Here is a 25,873-nt window from a genome sequence, read left to right as displayed (position 1 = left end):
TAACCTAGGGTATTGCCTCGGTTAAATTTAAACCGGTGCCTAATTTTAGAGTATTATCTCGGTCAAATTTAAACCGGTGCCTAAAGCCTTTCAGTCACAGGAAATTACCTCGGTTCGCCTTCTACTCGAGACAGTAAAATTTATAGGCATCGGTTAATATACAACCGAGGCATATAACTACTCAATATTTATGAAAATACCACCGCGTTTTTATATGCTTCGGTTTCAGTAAAACCGAGGTATATATAGCGCGTTAAAAAAGGCTTTTTTTACTAGTGTACTCATGTTAGTCATTTTATTTACTTTTATATATATATATATATATATACACACACACACTAGTGCAACAAAGAGAAACGACACTGGTTGTTTTTGACAATACTCCTTGACTTTTGAACCGAGGCATATATATGCGAGGAAAAAAGTCATAGGCTTTTTCTCTCGGTTGAGAACTGAAAAAAAAAGTGTAGGTTTTTTCCTCAGTTCAAATGCAACCGAGATAGTAGGGGTTGTTCCTTTTTTTATTTTTACTTTTTGTCAAACTTTTGGCCTCAGTTGTTGGAGAACCGAGGCAGTAGAGGTGGGTCTTCTGCCTTAGTTGTGGTTGAACCGAGACAGTAGATGTGTTTTTATTTTTTTTGTCAGCCTATTTTGCCTTGGTTGTGGCTAGAACAAATGCCCTTTCTACTTCGGTTATGGCTAGACCTGAGGCGTATTCTACTTTTTTTTAACAGGTTTGTTTATGCAAACAATCCCAAATACAGAAGCAAACCTGCATATTTTAAAATTGTCTAGAACAGTCCAGAAGCATATATTTCAATGAAAATTATAATAAATCATAAATCAATTCAATGTACATATAATTATAAATTCAAGAGTTATAGGAGTTGTGAGTATTCTAAGGGTGTTACTATAGTTGATTTGGAGTTAGTGTTAAAATAGAATGGCTCAATTTCTCACACCAAGAGGGGGGTGAATTGGTGAAGTGTAAAAAATAAAAGCTTTTAAAATCTTTTCCACAAAAAATGATGCCTTTATACTTTTCTTGAATCACAAGGTAAAAGACTTTCAATGTGCAAAAAGTAATCAATTGAATAAAAGAGAGTAGGGATAAGAAAATTCAAACACTGCATTTTTATACTGGTTCGACCAACCTGCCTATATCTAGTGTCCTTCCAACCACGGGAAGCAAATGCACTATAATGATCAAGGTTTTTACAACAAGGTTTCTACAGAAGACCTCACATCAAAAATGTAAAACACCTCTCTAACCCTCTAATCAAAATATAAGTAATACACAATAAGACCAGCAGCAAGAATCCCCTCTCCTACCGTCTAACCCCTTTGAGGCACCCTCCAAGTCAAGAACACACACGTTCTTCTCCCTGTAGTCACAACAAGGAACTCAAACCAATATTCAAGAGATTACAGAATTTGATCACGCAGTAACACCCAAATGTGCAGATTGATCATTCTTTGAAACACAACAGTCTTGCTCTTCAAGAAATCACAAGTTGTTGATCACCACGATCAATCTTGTTTCTTGGAGCTTTTCCTCTCTTTTTGTAAGATCACAGCTTTCTGTAAAGGATATGAAATTGTTAGAATCACAAAAGTTCTTACAAAATTCAAATTTGCGTCAATTTATAGTATAACACATATCAGACACATTTTAATCGATTGAGCTACTAACGTAATCGAATATAACAATCAGTTATAACAGATCTAGCAGCAGTCAAACAAATAATTGAGTGTACAATTAATGCAATCGACTATCATTTAATGCTTGGTCAACATATTTAAAACATGACAGTTATGTTAGTTGTTACAAACATTTAACAAATTTTCAAAACATCAACTAACTTATTCGAATACAGAGGGCATGCATTCGATTAAGTGAAATCTTTTTGCATAGTTTTGAAAACTTTTCTCTTTGAAAAATCTCACACCACACTTCAAAAAAGATTGTGCAAACACACGAGTTTTAATCGATTCACCCCATGATTTAATTGACTTAAAACTGTTGTTTTGCCACACATTTAAAGTTCAACCATAGTGCTTGTGATTTTCCTTTTCCAAAAACATATGTCATGCATACACATATAAAATCACATACTTAACACAGTGATATGCAATGAACAACACAAACATGTTCTCAGATATGCTTTAACAAATTTAACACATTAAAGAAAAGCATATAACATGTAAATGTAGAACATGTGACACAGAATATACATGTGTTATTAATTATGTGTTGTTATCACAAAAACTCATATATCACTGAGATTGTGGGTTAAGCTAAACATGTGCTCCCCCTATTCAACAATCTCAACAGTTAGAAAGAAGAGTACATTGAGAGAAATGTTCTCTGTATGTCTTGCTTGTAAGAACTCAATCAATATAGTGGAATCCCTTCATCTAAGGTTGAATGAAGGAAGACTGGACATAGGTAGTGGATCGAACTAGTATAAACAACTGTGTGAATCGCTCTTTCCCTACACTTTTACATTGTCTTTGTTCTTGATTAATTGCATTCCAAGAAAACTTCAAAAATTCCATAAAAGTTTTTAAAGAACAATTTTTTATAAGGGAAATTGTAACATCCCAAAAATACAGTCTAAAACTATATAATAGAATAATCACATTAAATAATAATCTAGATCAGTTTTACACTAAAGTAGAGCGTACGCTCATGGCCGAACGGCCTTACCGAAAGAGTTATAAATTTAAACCGTACAGGATAAATGAAGGGTTTCTCTTTCAGGAATGGATTGCTCACTAGAGACTTGCCAAATTTATTCAAATGAAAGGTGACTGTTATCCTAACTTAGTAGAAGTTTTCTATACTAATATGAAAGTTATTAATGGAGTTATACACTCTCGGTTAAAGGATGTTAATATCACAATTGATGATGATGTATGGTTATTCTTTACTGGTCTTAAAGCTAAAGGTTACATGTCTCATATGTGTGATTCTGATCTTAATAAATGGACAACCAAGAAGGAATTATATAAGGATTGCTAAGATATCAGGAAGGTATAGGATGAACAAGATGTATCTGCATAATGGATTGAATAGGGAAGAAAAAAATGTGTGAATGCCATAAAGACAAGGAGATATATACATGATTGAATGACAACTGAAGATGTGTTTCTACTCAATGCCATAAAGACAAGGATACCAACCAACTTGGTTGTTGTCATGTGTGATCACATGATTGAAACTAGAAGTAATCATGGACACAATTTGCCTTATGGTATTTTTATTAGCAAAAGTCTTGATGCATCAACAAGTTGATCTGACTGGTGAAATCAAGATTAAATGTAACAATTCAAATGAAATTGGAAAAGCCATATTGACTTGTATTGGATTGAAGAAAACTGTTGATGGTTGGTTTTTCAAGGATGTTCAAACTCCAGTTATGAACGTGGCTGGACATTCTAATTCTGATGAAACCACATCTTCTTTCACTTCGCATATTGAATTTGAGAGATATTTTATGGATCATTTTAAAAAGACATCTGAAAGAATCTTGAAGGTTGAAAAATTTGTGTTCAAAATTGAAAAGAAAGTGGGTGAGCTTATTAAAAACCATATAAGTAGTCTTTCTTCAACAGATGAATCTGATGATGAAGAAGAGACAATTGAGGAAGATTCTATGGAACTATCTGTTAGTCCAAAAACTTGTTGGGCTCGATTTCGGCAAGCGTACCGAATCGTTCAAGTAATAACCGGTAAGACCGGGTATCATTTTCCCAAGAGACTCGTAATACTAGAGAATTGTGCGATTAACAACTCATGTAGACTCAAGAACATAACATCAATTTACAAAACAAGTGCAGAAACATAAATTAACAAGTAATTACAAGGTTGGACTTTGGTATTGAAGGCACTTGGAAATGGAAAGACTAGAAATGGTGTGAAAGGACATTGCTAAGGTTAGTTTTCACCAATGCACTCTTGTGTATAACCAATTTCATCTCCTCTCTATCAATTTACTAAAGTCAATCCACTAAAACACTCTAGCCCTAATCCCTTAGGTGAAAGAGCCTAGGTTTTCCTTATCAAACTTCAATCCCTTGGACAATCTAACAAGCAAAACTCGCATTAAGAACTAGGATCTAAGACCACATGTGAATCATCTTCCATCCCTAGAATCAATGACCCACAAGGACTCCTATTTCAGTTCAAGGTTTCATCTTACGTCCCCATAATCCATAAAACCCCAAAATCAAGTCATGAACGTCCCCATTACATGCAAGCTTTAAGATCGGAAACAAGAATACTAGCAATTGATAGAAAAGGCATATATATAATCAAATCATTCAACAATTACACAAGAATTCAAAGGCTACAACTAATCCCAACAAGATGGGTTTGGCTCTCCATTCCCATGGAGAGCCTTTAAGCTTACAAAATGGCCATGGAAGAAGATCCCAAAAGGAAGAAGGGAGTGTTCCCACGAACCCTAGCAGCCCTCCAAGCTCTCCTCTCAGTGAAATCGCGCCTCCAACGAACCAAAGACCATTTCCCCTTCGCGTTTTGGGGTTAAATAAGCTAGATCTGACACATCAGCAAAAGTCGCGCCCGGCGCCACTTTCGCGCCCGGGCGCGGACCATTTGGAAAAATTGAAAGTGGACGAGCGTCCACTGAAATCTGGACGAGCATCCTCTTCTCTGGCCTGGACGAGCGTCCTCTTATCCCTCTGGACGAGCGTCCTCTTATCCCTCTGGACGAGCGTCCTCTTAACTCTCTCTGGACGAGCGTCCTCTTAGCCCTCTGGACGAGCGTCCTCTCTGCTGCTGGACGAACGTCCTCTCTGCTACTTGGACGAACGTCCAATTCTCTCTTCACTGGACGAGCGTCCTGCCTGGCTGGACGAGCGTCCTCTTCTGCCTGGCGGGACGAGCGTCCTCTTCTACGTTATGGACGAGCGTCCGCTCGTGCTTCCACTCTGGACGAGCGTCCACTTATTCTGGGCGAGCGTACCTCTCCTGCGACGAGCGTTCTTGCGCTGCTGATGGCGTTTCTGCGTGCTAACTTCTTGGTCCAGTTCTATACATTGTTGGAGACTCTTCCAAGCTCATTTTTAGCTACAAAATAAGGGATTTTTGATGAAAGTTCATCAAAGTAGCCAAAAACACAATTATTTAGAAAACAAGACAAAAGAGGAGGATTTAACAAGTTATAAGTTAGAAAGGAGTTGATTTTGCTACTAAAATGATGCTTAAATAATGGTAAAATTTAGCATTATCAAATACACCCAAACTTACAACTTTGCTTGTCCTCAAGCAAAAGTACTTCACCTAGCAAACAATTCAATCACAATGGTCCAATAACTTTAAGCACACTTTCAATCAAATAAACAAAATCAATCATGCTTGCTCAACTTAGAAATCACATTCAAGAGACAATATAGTCTTAGCAAGCTAAACTTCAATCATGGTGCTAACAGTTCTAAATCACAAGATAGATGCAAATGATAGATCAACAAACATGGCAAGTTGTTTTCAATGAGTGCATGGAACCAACCTCACCAGAGAAAGTGTTTCACTCAAGCACAATGGTGTATAAGGATGTGTGTCTAACTCTCAACTATCACAGTGTTACACAAATCAACTTTGCCTTTCGTTTCAACAATATCAAACACATTAACAAGCAAGTTACATCACAAGGACTTTTTGAAGCTTGTATTGTGGCTGGGCTAAGAAGAAAATTTGGTTTTTCTAGACAACAAAGCACCTTGAGATAAGAGACCAAACAATTTAATTCATGATATAGCATAATATCTCTTTTACTCCAAAATTGAATAACCCACTTCTCAACCTATTTCCCAACTCTTTTTCATTGAATTCATATTTTTGTCTTTCTTCTTCTTTCTTCTTTTTCTTTCTTTTTAACTCAACTTATTGTTTTCTCAATGCTCCCCTTTTGACAATAACTCCCCCAAACTTAAACCATTCTCCTCATTCTAACATATATGTTCATCTCAACTCAAGGTAAGGAGGTTAAGGATTTTTCAATAAGCTTAAGGTTTTAGGAATGAGAAAGTTTTTCTTCAAGGTACAAGTGTTTTGCATTGGCTTTTAGGCTCAAAATGTAGAAGAGGGGGAAGAACAAGATGGCCTTGATCATTTGTAAAATGCAAGTAACTAGTTCAAATAGAGAAACTTAGGCAAAATCAACTGTGATTCCAAAGTAATAACATTCATCAATAAACTCTGAGGCACAACATCTCACAGGTTTACACAGGGTTCCAGAATTTGATAAACATCATGCCAAGAATATTGATCACAATTAAAACCAAGCATCTATCTAAACAGATACAAGCAACCACAATCTCTGTTCAACAAGCTTAACCACATAATCTCAATCAGATTTTCAAAACAATTCTCATGGATAAAGAGCAAGCACAAGAGATTTGCATTCAATTCAAGCTTAACATATGATTCACTCTAATCACCAGACCAATTGCACAAGAACTATCCACAAGGCAAGTCAAAAAGAAATCAAAAACACAAAAACTGAAAGTCAATCAGAACTAGAAATTAAAACTGAAAAACCGAATTAGGTGGACTCTTTGCAACTTCACAACTGTAGAACACTAGCTTCACTTCCATCTGAAACATCTTCCTCCAGCAATAGCTTATACTCCGCAACTGCTCCACCTCCCCCATCAGTAAGGGCCTGGCCCCCAGGCCATGCTACACGAGCAGCAAAATCTTCAAGTCATAAGGTTGCTCAACTCACGCATGCCTCAAAGGTTCCCAAATGGTGGTGTTGAACTCTTTAAATCCTAAGGAAGATCTTATCCTGTAACAAGAAAGCTCAAAGTAAAATTAGTATCTCATAGTCAATTGAAGAGAAAGGTCCAAAAACACACTAAAAGAAATGCACAAAAGAAAGCAAAGAAACAAGACAATGAAAGCCAAAACAAACAAAGACAAAAGTACATAAACATATAGGGAAGTCTTAAAATTAAGCTTCCCAAAGGTACCACAACACAAAAAGGTTTAAAAACACAACAAAAGGAGTGTGTGAAAGAGTGCAAAAGAATGGGAAACTCATCATAAATCAAGAAAAACAAAAGTGCAGAACCAGAATTTTTAGTGTTGGGCGCCCCTGGTGCAGCTCGCGCTGGGCGCCCCTCAACAGAGGGCGCTGGGCGCCACTCGGTCAGTTGGGTACAGGAGGCCACTGGTGCAGCTCGCGCTGGGCGCCCCTGGTGCAAGGGGGGCTGGGCGCCACTTCAGTTTTCTGCATAATGCAGATTTCTGCGAAATTGGCCACTCACCATGTGATTTTTGGTTCTAGACCTTCATTCAATGCACTCACACACCAAACAAGCTAAAACTAACCTAATACACTTATACAAATCATAAAAACAACATCACAACTCAAAAATCACAATAATGCAAAACTACACAAACATGCAAAACATAAACCAAAAATGTAAATAACATAAAAATCACACAAACACTAGTAAAAAGGGTAAGAAAATTGGGTTGCCTCCCAAAAGCGCTTGTTTAACGTCATTAGCTTGACGGATTACTCAATGAAGTGCAAATGTTGATGTTGGTGTGCTCCTTCCACCAACTCTTCTTCAACCACTTTCTAGCCACCAAATCAACTCTCATAGCTTAAATTCTTCTTTTTAGCCCTTCCACTACCTTGTCATCTTCAAACACTCAATCCTCTTGATCAACTTTGGCTTGCTAGGCTTGAGTTCCTTGTCTCTCATCAAAGGGTGGTGGTGACTAGTCTTTCTCTTTTCCTTCTCCCTTTCTTCATCTTTCACTTAGCACTTGGAGCATCTTCAAGGGAGGAAGAATTTGGGGCAGCTTGTGATGCTCAACATAGTTGTCTCCTTATGTCCTATAATTCCTTCAATCTTAGGGTCTTCATGATGCCTTTGAGGCTGCAGTCCTCCTTATGTCAACATCTCCCTGCATACACTTAGACACAACTAGGCTAAAGCCACAAATTAGCCCAAATAAAAGTGAAAATCTATTTACAACAAAAGAGTTAGTTCTATATACAAAATCAAGTCTACACAAGTTAGAAACCTCACAAAAGTCTAGTATTGACACGAGTCCCCGGCAACGGCGCCAAAAACTTGTTAGTCCAAAAACTTGTTGGGCTCGATTTCGGCAAGCGTACCGAATCGTTCAAGTAATAAACCGGTAAGACCGGGTATCGTTTTCCCAAGAGACTCGTAATACTAGAGAATTGTGCGATTAACAACTCATGTAGACTCAAGAACATAACATCAATTTACAAAACAAGTGCAGAAACATAAATTAACAAGTAATTACAAGGTTGGACTTTGGTATTGAAGGCACTTGGAAATGGAAAGACTAGAAATGGTGTGAAAGGACATTGCTAAGGTTAGTTTTCACCAATGCACTCTTGTGTATAACCAATTTCATCTCCTCTTTATCAATTTACTAAAGTCAATCCACTAAAACACTCTAGCCCTAATCCCTTAGGTGAAAGAGCCTAGGTTTTCCTTATCAAACTCCAATCCCTTGGACAATCTAACAAGCAAAACCCGCATTAAGAACTAGGATCTAAGACAACATGTGAATCATCTTCCATCCCTAGAATCAATGACCCACAAGGACTCCTATTTCAGTTCAAGGTTTCATCTTACGTCCCCATAATCCATAAAACCCCAAAATCAAGTCATGAACGTCCCCATTACATGCAAGCTTTAAGATCGGAAACAAGAATACTAGCAATTGATAGAAAAGGCATATATATAATCAAATCATTCAACAATTACACAAGAATTCAAAGGCTACAACTAATCCCAACAAGATGGGTTTGGCTCTCCATTCCCATGGAGAGCCTTTAAGCTTACAAAATAGCCATGGAAGAAGATGAAGAACCCAAGAGGAAGAAGGGAGTGTTCCCACGAACCCTAGCAGCCCTCCAAGCTCTCCTCTCAGTGAAATCACGCCTCCAACGAACCAAAGACCATTTCCCCTTCGCGTTTTGGGGTTAAATAAGCTAGATCTGACACATCAGCAAAAGTCGCGCCCGGCGCCCTCTAAGTCGCGCCCGGGCGCGGGGCTCTCTGGAAAAGTCGCGCCCGGGCGCCCTCTAAGTCGTGCCCGGGCGTGAAACTCACTGGAAAAATCGCGCCCGGCGCCACTTTCGCGCCCGGGCGCGGACCATCTGGAAAAATTGAAAGTGGACGAGCGTCCACTGAAATCTGGACGAGCGTCCTCTTCTCTGGCCTGGACGAGCGTCATAAATCTTGGACGAGCGTCCTCTTATCCCTCTGGGCGAGCGTCCTCTTAACTCTCTCTGGACGAGCGTCCTCTTAGCCCTCTGGACGAGCGTCCTCTCTGCTGCTGGACGAACGTCCAATTCTCTCTTCGCTGGACGAGCGTCCTGCCTGGCTGGACGAGCGTCCTCTTCTGCCTGGCGGGACGAGCGTCCTCTTCTACGTTCTGGACGAGCATCCGCTCGTGGTTCCACTCTGGACGAGCGTCCACTTATTCTGGGCGAGCGTACCTCTCCTGCGACGAGCGTTCTTGCGCTGCTGATGGCGTTTCTGCGTGCTAACTTCTTGGTCCAGTTCTATACATTGTTGGAGACTCTTCCAAGCTCATTTTTAGCTACAAAATAAGGGATTTTTGATGAAAGTTCATCAAAGTAGCCAAAAACACAATTATTTAGAAAACAAGACAAAAGAGGAGGATTTAACAAGTTATAAGTTAGAAAGGAGTTGATTTTGCTACTAAAATGATGCTTAAATAATGGTAAAATTTAGCATTATCACTATCTCACTCAGAATAGGAGTTTAGAGTTTTAGTTATGTCTATTTTGGTGGTTTTCTATGTTTCGTTTCAGTTTTGAAATAGATATAAAAATTGGCTATTAAGCCATTTATGTTTGAACTTTGTCTTGTTATTTTGATAGTATGAATGAAATGAATCTATTTTGAATTACATCTTATGTAAAATCAATTGATTGAATCAAATTGATTATATTTGCTGAATGAGTTGAATGAGTTGAATGAGTAAAAATTAAAAATTCACTGTCATATCTTCTTTACACTCATACTCAATTGATTATTCTATCATTTCACAATTATACTTTATCTCTATACTAACACTCAACAAAGTTGAGAAGAATGTGTACTGAACATAATATGCTTACATGAATTGCATTGATCTGAAATGGACTATAAGTTGCTCTGTAGATGTTAATCGACTACAAAAGCAATGAAATCGATTAATCCTCGAGAATGTGGTTTGAGTTTCTTTTTTACTAAATCATATATTATGTCACATTCGTTCTAATGACATATGCTTTCATGCATTCTTATACTCATTATATCATATTTGTTGTTAATCATTTTGAGTATTTTGATTGTTGCAAACTAAAATCCAATGACTTCAAGCATTACTTATTACTCTGATACATGTCATTAACTCTGTTATATGCTTGAATCTGATTCTACAGTTCTTAATCTGTTACACACCTCAAACATTCATTATTGTTAGCTTTGATACTGAATGATAGCGGGAAATTAGAGATATTAGAGTTATTGCATAATGATAGGGGAAGCATCAATTTCTGATATTAATATGTAAAAATACATATTGATGTATCTCTGGATGTTATTCTGTTTCTAATTCATAATAACTTTTTTGCTAATGCCCAAAGGGGGAGAAATTAGTGAAATTAGTGAAATTAGAGAAATTAGAAATTGGTAAAATTGAATATAACTAGTAGAACAATTTATGGTTGTGCATCATCAAGAAAGGGGGAGATTGTTGATAGGGGGAGCAATGTGAATGTTAAACCCAATCCCTTATGTTTTTGGTTTTTTCTGATGACAACACATATATGTTTCCATGACAACAACAAAAATGTTTCTTAATGTTAAGACATTTATTGCCTGAATTGTATGGTTTGCATACTTTCTATGGTCATACATGTGTTTACATATGTTGTATGCATACTCATGTTTTCGTATGTTAAAACCACTTGAACAAAGTAGATCTGTATGAAGTAATCGATTACAATGGTTATGTAATCAATTAAGTTCATCAGATAACTAATGCTTAAACTGTTGCAAAGTACAAGTTTTAACCGATTACATTATATGTATAATCGATTAAAACTCGTGCCTTTGCTAACACTTGTTTTCTATATGTAACTAGACCCATATCTCAATATGAGTTTTTTATGATGACAAAAGAAATGTTTTAATGTTTCTTGTACAACAAAATGGCAAAAATGTTGCTTGATTATATCTGTGTGTGTGCTTGAACTATCTTTGATGTGTATTCATTTTTTACGAATGAATCATTGATTGAAACACTTACACATTGCATATCTGCATGAATTAATCGATTACACTTTTGCATAATCTGTTAAATTCATAATATATCAGTATATCTTTAACAGAGGCAAAACATTAAGTTTTAACCGATTAGATTATGTGGATAATCGATTAAAACCCGTGGTTATGCCTGCACATGTTTACTGAGTGCATTGATGTCTCATGTATGGAAAAAGTTTTCAAAATGCTGAAGTAATGAACTTAACCGGTTACGGAAATTTCTTAATCGGTTAAAATGCGTTATAACTGAAAATCTTTTTCTTGAAAGCCATAACTGTATTTTTTATTGTTGTGGCTTGTATGATGTACTTAATCGATTGCATGCACTTTTAATCTATTAAAATATGTGCAAATTTAAAATTGTTAAAAATTAAGGAAAAACTTAACCGATTACATTATATGCATAATCGATTAATATGCGTCAGAGTTGAAAAAATATATAAATAAACACATTGCTCTCTGTAGTCAACAACTTTATGATTCATAACTTTCATTACTAATTGTTTGTTGACATTTTAATTGCATGAGCGTCATGAGAATCCTTCAAGAATCAAGATTGTTACATTTGGAAGAAATACTTAAAGATTCTTGCAAGATTGAACTACTATCATAGAGGTGATCATTTATGCACATTCAAGTGTACATTTCCATATTAGTGTTATCTACAATCAAGGTTGATTGTGTCCTTGTTGCTGAGACCAGGAAGAGGACTTTGAGGAGTTCTAGGACTTAGAGTTGTGAGTACTCTAAGGGTGACAGAAAGTGGGTGATATTTATGGGTTACTATAATTGATTTGGAGTTAGGAAGAAGAGTACATTGAGAGGATTGTTTTCTATATGTCTTGCTTGTAAGAACTCAATCGATATAGTGAAATCTCTTCATCTAAGGTTGATTGAAGGAAGAGTAAACGTAGACAATGGGTCGAAATCGTGTGAATCTCTCTTTCCCTACACTCTTACATTATCTTTGTTCTTGGTTAGTTGCATTCCAAGAAAACTTCAAAGATTCCAAAAAGGTTTTTAAAATAAGGGAAACGAATTCACCACCCCTCCCCTCCCCTCCCCTTCCCCATTTCCCCTTCTTGGTTGAGCTTATTGGCCTAAACTATTCTAAGTATACTTGGACTTTCTTTTTAACATTGAAAACTGAAGCTTTCAAAACATTTAAAACTTTTGCAAAACGAGTCGAAAAGAATTTGAAAATAAAAATTTTGAGAAGGAATTATAGTGGTGAGTTTAAAAATGTAAATTGTTTACCTATCAATTTCTGACACATAGTGTTGATTGAAGTTGATGTCGTAATGCAACTGTATAATATTCATCATGGATAGGTAAAAAATATTTGGGGAATCTTTGTCTGAATTGGAAAAGTATGAGGAATTAAACATAAAGACGCGACAAAGAACTGATTTATCTAGTGATAGGGGAAGTGGAGTAAACTTGACAAAACTGGGTAACCATATTCACAAAATCCCTAATGATAATATCTAACTCAGACATCAGAAGCAAGGAATATGTACTTTAATATGACTGAAAATGTAAAACAGAATCCAAAAATATTTAACTCAGACATCAGAAGCAAGGAATTGCCTACATAACATTAATATCATATTGGGAAATTCAATTTGTTCAAACAGAGAGTACACTATTGTACTATCAACTAAATACACAATTCCTTCCAACAAATGATTCCTAAATTCATCAACTCTGCCTAATTCTATTCAGTGCTAGAAAAATTAAATTCATCTTCCTTATCTTCACTCTCTCTTTTTAACAAAGTTTACCTTTTTACGGAAAAACCCTTTCGAATCCTTTCGTGGAGGGGTCTTTGAGAGCTCTTTTAGGGGTTTTTGAGAATCTCAGAATAGCTATCGCAGTATTTTTGGGGTTCTTTTGAGAATCTCAGTATTGCAAGATTTTTGCAGATTTTTGGAGAGCGGAGGTTCCTTGTTTCGTGTCTTTTCTGGAGAACGGGAATTCGTCGTGTCAGTGGATTTGGGCAGCACAACACTTTTAAACTTTTATTTTAGTTTTATTATTTTTAGTTTACACATAAAGTAAACAATGTTACTTATGGATTTTATTTTCCCATGTAGGGTTGGGCAAAATAAACTAATATGTACTTAATTATAGTTAACTGTACTATATAATACTAAAAAATACTAATCCATTTTTACTAAAAACTTAAATATACTGTTTTATAGTTTAATTTTTAAAACTGAACTGATCACAATTTTAGTTCAGTTAACTATAGGAGAACGGTATCTCTCTCTTTAACGTGTCACACCATTCCTTTAGGTCCTGCCACCCAACCCTCCACTTACTCTATCCTCCATATATAATCATTTCCTGCACATCAAACTCCACCACATTGGCCACTAACCCTTTTTCTCTCACTTTTCACCACTATGGCTGACTTTTCCTACCACCAACAATCACAATCTGCACAACCATCCTTTTGCTTTCCCTACCGTCATGATCCACACCAACAAACCCTTTGCACCCAGGTGGCTAAGGCAGCCACAACTGTCACCACGGGTGGCTCCCTCCTTGTCCTTATTGCCTTAATCTTGACCGGCACAGTCATTTCTCTTACAATTGTTACTCCACTATTGATAACTTTTTGGCAAGTATACCAAATCGTTCCAAGTAATATAGAGTAAGTTCAAAGTATCGTTCTCCCAAGGGACTTGTGCAACACAGGCAATTCTTCCTTTTATAACTCAATTAGACATCAAAGTGTACAAAAAAACACAAGAAACTATTTTTGGTATTTTATCAAACAGTTGGTGTGCAAGAAATTTATATTTAAAAGAAACTTCGTTGGAATTGGGTTTCATGAATCAGATGAAGATAAAACTCTGTACAATATATCATTATTTCATTCAAACATTCACATCAAGGCATACTAGTCCTAATCCCTTAGCAACTAGTTCTAAATTAATATATCAAAATACTAATCCCTTAGTCAATTTAATATACAATTTGCATTAAGTCTGATGTTAAGAATGATCAAGTTATTGAGTCTATCCCTAGATCTCAAATCACTTAAGTGCTCTATCTACGTTCGTTCATGTTCAAAGTTACTTTCCAGTAATCAAAGACATCAAAAGAACATTATATTTTCATACAATGATAATAAATTCAAGAAAGAGCATATGAACGAACAACGATATATTGAACAGGAAAATTAAATCACATTGAGTTCATTACATCCAATCCCAACGAAAGAGAAATTTAACTACTCCTAGTCATCTAAAACGTACACATTTGAAGCAATCCCTTGCAACAATGGTGTCTTGATGCCTTGAAGTAGTCTCCGGAAGTTCCTGAGATGTTTTCGTTTCTTTCTTCTGTCCGGAACTTCTATCCGAAGAGAGGTTTCTGTCCTCTGTCACGTCTTTTAAAGCCACTTAAATTCATTAATTCGCTCAGCGCACATGTACTGGTGCGCTATGCGAATTTTCTTAACTGATGCATTTTAACTGATGTTATTCGCTCAGCGCACAGGTACTGGTGCGCTATGCGAATTTCCTTCTCTGCGAATTTTGCTTTGGCTTTGCGAAAATAGGCTGACAGAGTCTAAATAATACACCATTTCCTGTACAATATTTTACATAACAATCTACTACCTATTACAACTTTTCAATGAGGAACAACATGAATAATTACAAGATTGAGCTCATTTATAAGTATAAAAATAACTCTTTTTCACACTTATCAACTCCCCCAAACTTGAACTATTTCATGCCCTCATGAAATCACATAAGAAAATGAACATCACAACAGACATTTGAAATTTTGATAAAATGACCGTGCACATCAGAATAATCAGATGCGTTCCCAAAGATTTCAAACAAGTATGACATGGTGCATCACTCACAAAATCATCTGTGCATAGAATATGAACAACCAGATCAGCATTTATCATTACTCACGCTCAAGTGTTTGTCCTCACATGATAGTAGAATTGACATAGAACTTCATCAGCTTTTGCATTTCATTTGATTCACACACTTTACACACTATTGCTTAAGTCCAAAGGTCTTTTCAGGTTAAGGCTTGGCTTGGCTAGAAAAAGAATCATGGTTTTTCTTGGATTCAAAGACACCTATTAAGAAGAGAACAACTTCAATTCCCAATCCCGTACTCAAATCCCAAAATATATCATTCATCACATACCATTTTCTTTCACAGCTCAACTTTTTTTTCATTTTGAGCTCTTTTTTTTTTATCATATTTTGTTTATTTATCTTTTCTTCCCCAAACTTGAATTCAACCTTAACCTCTCTTAAAGCATAATACATGTTCTCTTCTAAGGTGTAAGGTAGGATATCATCTAATAGGCTCAAGGTGGAAGGGAAAAAAAAGAATTCAAGGCTCAAAAGGGTTCACAAATGTATCACAGTGTCTAAAGGTTGGCTATCTGGCCAAGTAGCTATATAATCAATAATAAACAGGGCCTTTTTCATCCTTAACCAAAAAGTGTGTGTACACATACGTAAAATCAAAATTATGCAAAAACCAATTCCATATCTAGACAACTCAATATCTCTCAATATATATGCTCTCAACACTCACAGATCTGGTCATATTCATACACACAGATAAAAATTTTTAAGCACAGCCACCACAAACATACATGTCATCATCCTCAAGAATCACATAACGTAATCAGACAATGCCAAATCATTAAATCAAAACACAATTGTCTTTACAACTAACACATAGTTCAAAACATATTACAAAACATAAATAACATAACTAAACATCGAAGAAAACTCCATCTGCACCTGCATAACAATTTCTTACAAAAACTAAAACATAAAGATAAAATTAAAAGTAACATATAGAGAAGTGAAATAGAAAAATAAAATAAAAACATAAACAAAGAAATAAGGAAAAGAAGAAACAAAATTGCATAACGTGAGCACACCAACCAAACAACAATTCCAATATGCAAAATGATTGAAATGGATTTCTTAAATAACCTCACTCAGATCCCTCTTGTTGCAAGATCACTTAGTACTCCCCTTTCAGCTGTTGAAATCCCATCCCTAGGATCTTCCAACAACTAGAAACATCTGTAAGCAAACTGCATAAAAGAAATTCAAACAAAAGAGACATACAATTGGCAAAGAATTCCACTTTCCATGGTTTCTTAAGTTAGAACACTCAGATCCCTCTTGTTGTGCCTACCTAAGTATGACAAACCCTCACCCAATCCCTTGGTGTAAGAAGTCCATCAAACTTGCCTTAAGTTCCAAAACAGTTGTCGCAACCGGAATCGCGACGGGACGACGATCCAAAAAAGAAAAACGAGTTTTGGAAAAGAGATTTGGAGTCGCCACCATAGTTTATTTTGGAAAACTACGGAAAAACCTCAAAACGATAAAGCACGGTCCACGAAAACCAAAGATTGGGTTCGGGAGTCGGTTACGCGTGGGAAGGTGTTAGCACCCCACAACGCCTGCCCTAAGGCAGTACCTTTAACTAAATGCACGAATATGATGTGGTTTTCAAAATGTTTAACTATCCCCTAAAATAAAATTCTAAATAAACAAAACATATTTTTTAGTTTTTTGGGCCCGACAAGGATTGACCTTGCTCCTACGTATTCTCATTCAAAATGAGAAATCAGGGTTACGTAGTTCTTTTAGAAAACTGCTTTGAAAATTGGTTTGAAAATTGTTTAGAAAATTTTGTTTGGAAAATGATTATGGATAAATTTGGAATTTTGGGAAAGTGAACCTGACAAGGACTGGCCTTGCTCCTACGTATCTCCACTTTTGATGGAGAATCAAGGATCACGTAGTTCTGGGAGGAAGATTGTTTGTTGTTTAAAATTGCTGATGTTTTTGGATTTTTTGAAGATTTTATACTTTTTTTTTTGTATTTTACTTAAGGAAAAGAAAAGGTTTTTAGCACAAGGACGATGCGCGCGATCACACATGTGCCTAAACCTTTAAAATATATTTTTGTAATTTTAATTAAGAAAGGGAAAAGGTTTTCAGCACAAGGACGATGCGCGCGATCACACATGTGCCTAAACCTTTAAAACGTATTTTTTGTAATTTTAATTAAGAAAGGGAAAAGGTTTTCAGCACAAGGACGATGCGTGCGATCACACATGTGCCAAAACCTTTAAAACATATTTTTTGTAATTTTAATTAAGAAAGAGAAAAGATTTTCAGCACAAGGACGATGCGTGCGATCACACATGTGCCAAAACCTTTAAAACATATTTTTTGTAATTTTAATTAAAAAAGGGAAAAGGTTTTTAGCACAAGGACGATGCGTGCGATCACACATGTGCCTAAACCTTTAAAAATATTTTTGTTATTCTTTTTTTTTTGGCTATAAATATTGTATTATTCAACATATATTTTAGGATAAGTAGATATCTAGAATAAATAGATGAAATAAAATAAGACAATAAAAATAAAAAAAAAATACGATGAAAATAAAATAAATAAATTAAAAATAAAATAAAAAATAAAAAAAAAACAAATGAAATAAGATAAACAAAATAAATGAAATAAAAAAGGAATAATAATAAAAATAAAAAAAAACAAATAAGTAAATAAAGCAAATAGTGGGGGGGCCAAATGAGAAAGGGAGTGTCGAACGGCCCGACGAACGGACGTTGGTAAAGGATTCAGAATGACGAGCGTTCGTTGGGGCAAAAGGTGACGAGCGTTCATTGGGGGAATAACGAGCGCTCGGAAAAGGCTGAATAACGAGCGTTCGTTAAAGGCTGAATAACGATCGTTCGTTAAAGGCTGAATAACGAGCGTTCGTTAAAGGCTGAATAACGATCGTTCGAACAAGGGGGAATGACGGACGGACGCTGGGAAAGGAGGGTGAACGATGAGCGGACGTTGTGAAAGGAGGCCGAATAACGAGCGTTCGTTAAAGGCTGAATAACGAGCGTTCGAACAAGGGGAATAACGAGCGCTAGGAAAAGGCTGAATAACGATCGTTCGTTAAAGGCTGAATAACGAGCGTTCGTTAAAGACTGAATAACGAGCGTTCGTTAAAGGCTGAATAACCAGCGTTCGAACAAGGGGAATAACGAGCGCTCGGAAAAGCCTGAATAACGAGCGTTCGTTAGAGGCTGAATAACGAGCGTTCGAACAAGGGGAATAACGAGCGCTAGGAAAAGGCTGAATAACGATCGTTCGTTAAAGGCTGAATAACGAGCGTTCGTTAAAGACTGAATAACGAGCATTCGTTAAAGGCTGAATAATCCAGCGTTCGAATAAGGGGAATAACGAGTGTTCGTTAAAGACTGAATAACGAGCGTTCGTTAAAGACTGAATAACGAGCGTTCGTTAAAGACTGAATAACGAGCGTTCGTTAAAGGCTGAATAATCCAGCGTTCGAACAAGGGGAATAACGAGCGCTCGGAGAAGGCTGAAAAACGAGCGTTTATCTCTGGGCTTGGCCCAGCACTGGCCCGGGGTGGCTTTTCTGATCTAGAATCTCCTAGGGGTTCAGCATTCCTCTTTCATTCCTTACCCACTCAGATCCCACACTCTCTCGTAAGCTCACTCCCTCGGCTCACATACTCTCCAAAGACCCAAGGTCTCTTACTCTCTCCAATGGCTCACCACCGCGACCCGGCCACCGTGCCACCACCTCTTTCGATCTTGGCGTCGGCGACAAACCCAAGTGCCACCGGATCCGTTTCCAACCGCGGCGCCGTCAGCCCTGGAGGTAGCCACCGCTGGGCTCTCCTATTCTCCTTTATCTATTTTCCGTTTGTGTTTGGGTTGATTGCAGGTGAGGGAGAATGACACGGGTTATGTTTGTTGGGGTTGATGATGAGTGGCGGCTGTGTTGAGGATGGTTGCGGGTGAAGATGATGATGCTGGAGGTGGTATCCTGTGGGGAAGACGAGATGGATGTTGGCTGGGAGGTAAGGATGAAGATGGGGTGACGAGCAAAAGGGACCTGTGTCAGTGCTTGAGATCAAGTGTTGGAGGCGAAAACGAAGAGGGAAGGGATGAAGATGATAGGTGTTGGCCGTGGGCGTCAGTATGGCTTGTGGCAGTGGGTGAATGTGGATGATGGGTGTCAGAGATTGGTCACTGTTCTTGGCTGTGGCTTTGTGCAATGCAGGTTGAGGATGGTGGTGTTATGCGTGAGTTGGGATGGAGGTTCCGTGATAATGGTGTATGGGTTGGGGTCTCTGCTTGAGTTGAATTTCTGAAGATGAAGGAGTATGTGGTTGTATGTGATGGTTGTGGCAAATGAATATGGTTAAAGTGAATATGGTTGATGATTCGGGGAGGGGGATCCAATATTGAGGTTTGGTCGTGTGGTATCAGGCGTTGGAGATGAAAAGGGATGAAAATGAGGGTGTTGGTCGTGAGGTGTTTGATGAATGAAGAGTAAAACGATGGGTGTTCCTATTAACCGTGGGCATGGTTTAGGTTGTTGGGAATGGACGGAGGAGGGTGACGATGATGTTCGGTAACATAATGGATGTATACAAATACCCAGGGTATTCAACAACATTCATATACAAATTTAACAACAATCGTAACAGAGATATGTTCATGGGCAAGTAACCAACTCAGTAGAGCGTGGAGTGTAAGGTATTACTTACCTCTTCGAAGATCCGTTTGCTGTTCCCTCTCCGGCTGGAGTTTGTCTTTCTCTGCAGATGAAAATGGTGTATGCCCCTCAGCAATGGATGATCCAAGATGAAAGTCCAGTGTCAAATCCTCCTTTTCTTTTCTCTCCCAAAAGCAGAATCCCCCTTTCCTCTGCTCCCCTGTGCTTTTGTGCAACTCCGTATCTCCCAAATTGAATGTACCAGCCCCGTACAATCCAAATTGTCCCTGCCAACCCCGCACACTCTGCAAAAATCGTTTTCTGCCCCCTCACCCTCCAACACGCGTACTGCTCTTTTCTTGCCCCCCCCCCCCCCCCACCGAAAACATTCTCTCTTTTCTCAGCTTCTCTCTTTTTTTTTAATCATATTATACTTAAGCAAAATAAGTTTAAAAAATAAGATAAAATAACAATAGAAAATAAAATAATAAAAAATGTAAGAAAAAAAAAAAATATATATATATATATATATATATATATATATATACATATATATGGAGAAAAATAAGATAATATATGTAAATAAAACTAGGATAATACAAAACAAAAAAAAATAATAATAAGAAAAGAAATAAATAAATAAATAACAATAAATAAATAAAAGATAAAAACGAAAATAAGAAATAGAAATAAAAATAAGTAAATAATATAATAGATTACAGTAAAGTCCAAAAAGTCAATCCGAACGAAATTTGGTATTGACAGCTGCCCCTCTTTACTTAAATTTTACTAGATAATATGACAAAGTGATGTTTTCATATTATATTGTAAAAGATAAGTAAAGATAGAAATACTAATTTCGTCTGGATTTCAAAGGAGGCGAAATGAAGGAAGAATAAAAAAAACTTATCCAAGCAGATACGATAATTGAATTCAAAGAAAAATGTCTTGATGCAACACAGAGAGTTCGACCATTGCGTAGCAGAGGGTCGATTTACCAAAGGGAACCCGGATTTGACCATTGCCGAGCAGAGGGCCCAAAATAACAGAAAAACTAGAGGCGCCAGACAAGACTGGGCTTGAAACGCTGAACCAAAATCGTGCTTGAGCGGAACGAGGTGTACTAGCCTCGTGGAGGGTGTACAAACCCTGAACGAATGATGTGAGGTGTGTTAACCTCGTGGAGGGTGTACAAAACCCTATGGATGAATGATGTGAGGTGTACTAACCTCGTGGAGGGTGTACAAACCCTGTGGATGAAGGATATGAGGTATACTAACCTCTTGGAGGGTGTACAAACCCTGTGGATGAATGATGTGAGGTGTACTAACCTCTTGGAGGGTGTACAAACCCTATGGATGAATGATATGAGGTGTACTAGCCTCGTGAAGGGTGTACAAACCCTATGGATGAATGATATGAGGTGTACTAACCTCGTGGATGAATGCTATGAGGTGTACTAACCTCGTGGAGGGTGTACAAACCCTGTGGATGAATGATATGAGGTGTACTAGCCTCGTGGAGGGTGTACAAACCCTATGGATGAATGATATGAGGTGTACTAACCTCGTGGAGGGTGTACAAACCCTAAACAAATGATGTGAGGTGTACTAACTTCTTGGAGGGCGTACAAACCCTATGGATGAATGATGTGAGGTGTACTAACCTCTTGGAGGGTGTACAAACCCTGTGGATGAATGATGTGAGGTGTACTAACCTCTTGGAGGGTGTACAAACCCTATGGAGGGTGTACAAACCCTATGGATGAATGATGTGAGGTGTACTAACCTCTTGGAGGGTGTACAAACCCTATGGAGGGTGTACAAACCCTATGGATGAATGATGTGAGGTGTACTAACCTCGTGGAGGGTGTACAAACCCTATGGATGAATGATGTGAGGTGTACTAACCTCGTGGAGGGTGTACAAACCCTGTGGATGAATGAAATGAGGATCAATAGGCTCGACGAGTGCCTTGAGGTGTGCTATCGTAGAAGAAACTCTTGGATTCAGATCCTTTTTGAAGGAACATTGGTAAATACTGAGCAAAACATTAGAGAGATTTAGCTATAAAGGTCTGCTAACCTTTTTCACCACTTCATTTTCCCTTTACGGATTTTTGAACAATTTTCTTTGCTTTCTATGAAATGATGTTATGTCATGATGGTGCATGAATGCATATGAGCCATTGGTTTCGTTCCCTTCTTTTGCTCTCGCTTTCTCTTTCCTGCACTTTTTTCTTTTTTTTTGGAATTCTATGCTTGGAATCCGTTGTCAAAATAATGTCAAGAAGCAGTGGGTTCTTTGATGAAAGGAAGAGAATGTAACTAGGGGTTCGAATTCCCTCTAGCACTAGCTTGAACCTGAAAAGGTGTAGGAGATGAGTATGAAAGGTAGATGGTTGACTGATTACCTGTGGGTAACGTTAGCATTTGAATTTTTCTTACTTTGGGAGGTGTTGTTTAGTATCTACACATGCATGGCCCGCAAGGGTTGCCCCAACTTTGTTGCGTATAGTAAACTTGAGGGGGAAAGGTTCGGGTAGGAAGGATTGCCCCAATTTGGCGATTCCTGATTGACGGGGAGACTTCACATTTTTTTGTCTTTTCCTTTTTTTTCGATGTTTATATTTTTTTTCCTTCTTTTTTCTTTTCTTTTGAGTGATTGTGCCATTCACCACATCATTTCGTTTCAGGGTTAAATTCGTGAGAAAGATTAGGACAAACAGTCTTCAGTCAGCGTGGACTTTTATTGGCTTGTACCGTGGCTAAAGGTAAAAGGGTTTTGAAAGAAATGGATAATGAAGGCTCAAATAAGTGTTTGGCGGTTAAATCGTTTCAACAAGAATCATTTGCAAGGTGTCGAGTCAACTATCCCTAAAGATTTGAGACTTCGGGCATCCTTTTATTTTCATTGTTGTTTTTTTCTTTCTTTTCTTCCCCTTTTGGGTCGCTTGCTTCGTTGTCTCTGTTGTGTACTTCTTTGAGACTTTATATATTTTTTATTTCTTTTTCCTTCTTCTTTTTTTTTTTCAGAAATCCCCTCCTTGATTTCGGATGCCCTTGATGTACCCTTTAGGTTGACATCAATGTGCTAATGATTCTTGTCGGGGGTGATGAAAACAAATATAATTTATGGCTCAAAAGGGGTGCAATTGGATAAACTTCTTTTAACGTTTGGATAAAGAAAAAAATGGCCACACGTCACTCTGAATCTTTGCTTACCTTACTTTCTCGCGACCTTAGCCCTGGAATAAAACTCGGTAGTGGTTGACACATCGACTTCATTGTTTTTTTCTCTTTTTCCCCCTTTTTTTTTGATTTTTTTTTTAATCAACAGATCGTTGGGGATGTGTACCATGATGAACACTGCCCCAGTATTGTATTCATGACAATCCTTTGTTTTAATGGGAAACAAAAAGGTTGAGGGTTCAAGTAGTATGAATGCAGATGCTCTAGGCGGAAAAGAACGATGGTTACCCCTGAAACCTTGCATCAGGAGAAGACCCAACTTTGGTATTTTCAAAATTTATTTTGCTTTTGCTTTTCAAAAACACTACGCCCTTGACAACCTCATTGACAACGAATTCACCATGTGTCTTTTCTTTTGCCTTTTTCTTTTTCTTTTTTTTTTTTCTTTTTTTTTTCTTTTTTTTTTTTGTATTATCCTAGTTTTATTTAGGTTTAAACCCTCCCTTGGTCCTCAAGTTTATATGAAAATCTCAGTTGGGTCCTCAAGTTTTTTTCTGTCTCAATTGGGTCATATTTTTTGTAAAAGTGAGCACATTATACCATAACCGTTAAATGGTGTGAGACGGCGTTAAATTGGTGTGAGCTGGACTTTTTCATTTACTGACGTGGCATTGTGCACTAAAATTGAAAGGCCACGTGGTGCCAGATCTTCTCCTCCCTCCCCCTCTGCTTCCTTCCATCGGCGCCACACAGCTGCAATTTTAGTGTTTTGTTTGTCGTTGTTGCTTTTACGGTTGCTTTCATCAAGCTCGTGGAAGGACGGATTGATTCTCCCAGATTGGCTCCTGATCTTAGCTCCAAAACTGCAATTTTGGATTTTCTTGTTGCGATACCCATCATGACCAATGCATATGTTTGCCAGTCTTGAACTATATTGTTGGGATTGGCTACATTCTTCATTTGATACTTGTTTTCCCTGTTATTCATTTTTCATTGCGCCAAACAGTGGACGCATTATTGTTTGGGGGATCACCTCCTCTTTCAGAAAGTAAGAAGAGATCTTTGGGGTTGACTGCGGTTCTGTTGGTCCTCATATATATTGGGTCTACTATGATTCCAAACATCTGGACAGCTTTTAAGTTCACTGGGGCAACCACGGCTGTTTCATTGGGTTTTATATTGGATACTCCGAACACTAAAAAGTCATAATTGCAGCATCCGACGGTGGAAGACGAGTTCCAGCATGGAAGGGTCGGTTCGGTACCAACTCCGGGAGCGGTTATGGGTTTTCTGTCCCAGACCGTGGTTTCCCAGGTAGGGACACAGGTCGTCCAACATTGGATACTCCGAACAGTTTGCCAGCAGATCCAGGTTGAATCTTGAAGGTAGCTTCCTTATGTGAATCCATCGATTCTCGCATTCTTCCTCTTCCGATGATGCCGCCATTTTTCCCACCGACAACATCATTAACATCAACAACGGCCATCCGCTGCCTTTCAACATCCCCATTCCTTTCTTTCTATTCATCCAAAGCTGTCTCGTCGATTCCAATCCTAATCAAAACCACCCCTGTTCTTCCTTCACATTCCTATCACTCTTCTAATATCTGTTTCACTAAAAACAAGCACACACACTACAAAAAGTCAAATCAATCTAATGCCTAATGTAAGTAAGTTAAATACTCCAGTTAATAACCCCACTTCTACAATTTTAAATCTCAAGTCTTACTTATTTTATTTAGGTTTAAACCCTTATATTTCCTTCTCTTGTTTCTTTGAGACTAAAACATCTGGGAGATCTAAGCTACGGAGAATGGGTTTTGTCATGGTTGATGTTGGTATTAGCTGTGACTGTTAGCAATGTTTATAGCCTTCAGAGTAAGTCTTAGCCACACAATTTGGTTTCTTCTTTACAGGAAAAAATTTAAAGTAAACATTTCTTCGTTGGCTCTGCTGCAATGTGATTCAAACTGCAGGAGATGGGGTGCGCATGATTGTTTTGTAATATGGGAAAGCCATGGAAGGTGAACAGGTTGCAGCTGGGTAGCGCCGATGGAAGGAAGCAGAGGGGGAGGGAGGAGAAGATCTGGCACCACGTGGCCTTTTAATTTTAGTGCACAATGCCACGTCAGTAAATGAAAAAATCCAGCTCACACCAATTTAACGCCGTCTCACACCATTTAACGGTTATGGTATAATGTGCTCACTTTTACAAAAAATATGACCCAATTGAGACAGAAAAAAACTTGAGGACCCAACTGAGATTTTCATATAAACTTGAGGACCAAGGGAGGGTTTAAACCTTTTATTTACATATATTATCTTATTTTCTCCATATATATGTATATATATATATATATATATATATATATATATATTTTTTTTTTTACGACACCCACCAGGACCGAGCTAAGCCGACTGAATACCCGTGATGCTTTTATTGACATTCGTTCAATTATTTTCGTTTTCATTCCTCTTTATTTACCTAAACAGCTCAGCGCGACATGCAATAATTTCAGAAAGTATGAACAAAAATTTAATATGCGGTATTTATTGAATGAAATAACACAGATTACAACAATTTAAAGGGCAATGTTAATATTCGCTAACGACAACCCCTATCACGGAATCATCATACATAGAACTTTTTGACCGCATCAGAATTAACCGGTAACGGTAATTCCTCCCCATCCATCCTTGTGAGAATTAGTGCCCCACCAGAGAATGCTTTCTTCACCACAAACGGCCCTTCATAGTT

At 37.6% G+C, this 25,873-nt stretch overlaps 1 pseudogene; it reads left to right on the top strand.

The window, feature by feature from the left end:
• The first annotated feature begins 19,212 nt into the window (after positions 1 to 19,212).
• Positions 19,213 to 25,120, top strand: LOC124839961 (amino acid transporter AVT6E-like; annotated as a pseudogene).
• Positions 25,121 to 25,873: the final 753 nt, after the last annotated feature.

This window comes from Vigna umbellata, chromosome 11 (assembly GCF_029865625.1).
Source record: "Vigna umbellata cultivar VRB3 chromosome 11, Vumbellata_1.0, whole genome shotgun sequence".
Lineage (NCBI taxonomy): Eukaryota > Viridiplantae > Streptophyta > Magnoliopsida > Fabales > Fabaceae > Vigna > Vigna umbellata.
The sequence above is the reverse complement of the archived record's forward strand: the minus strand, read 5'-3'. Positions and strand labels throughout refer to the sequence as shown.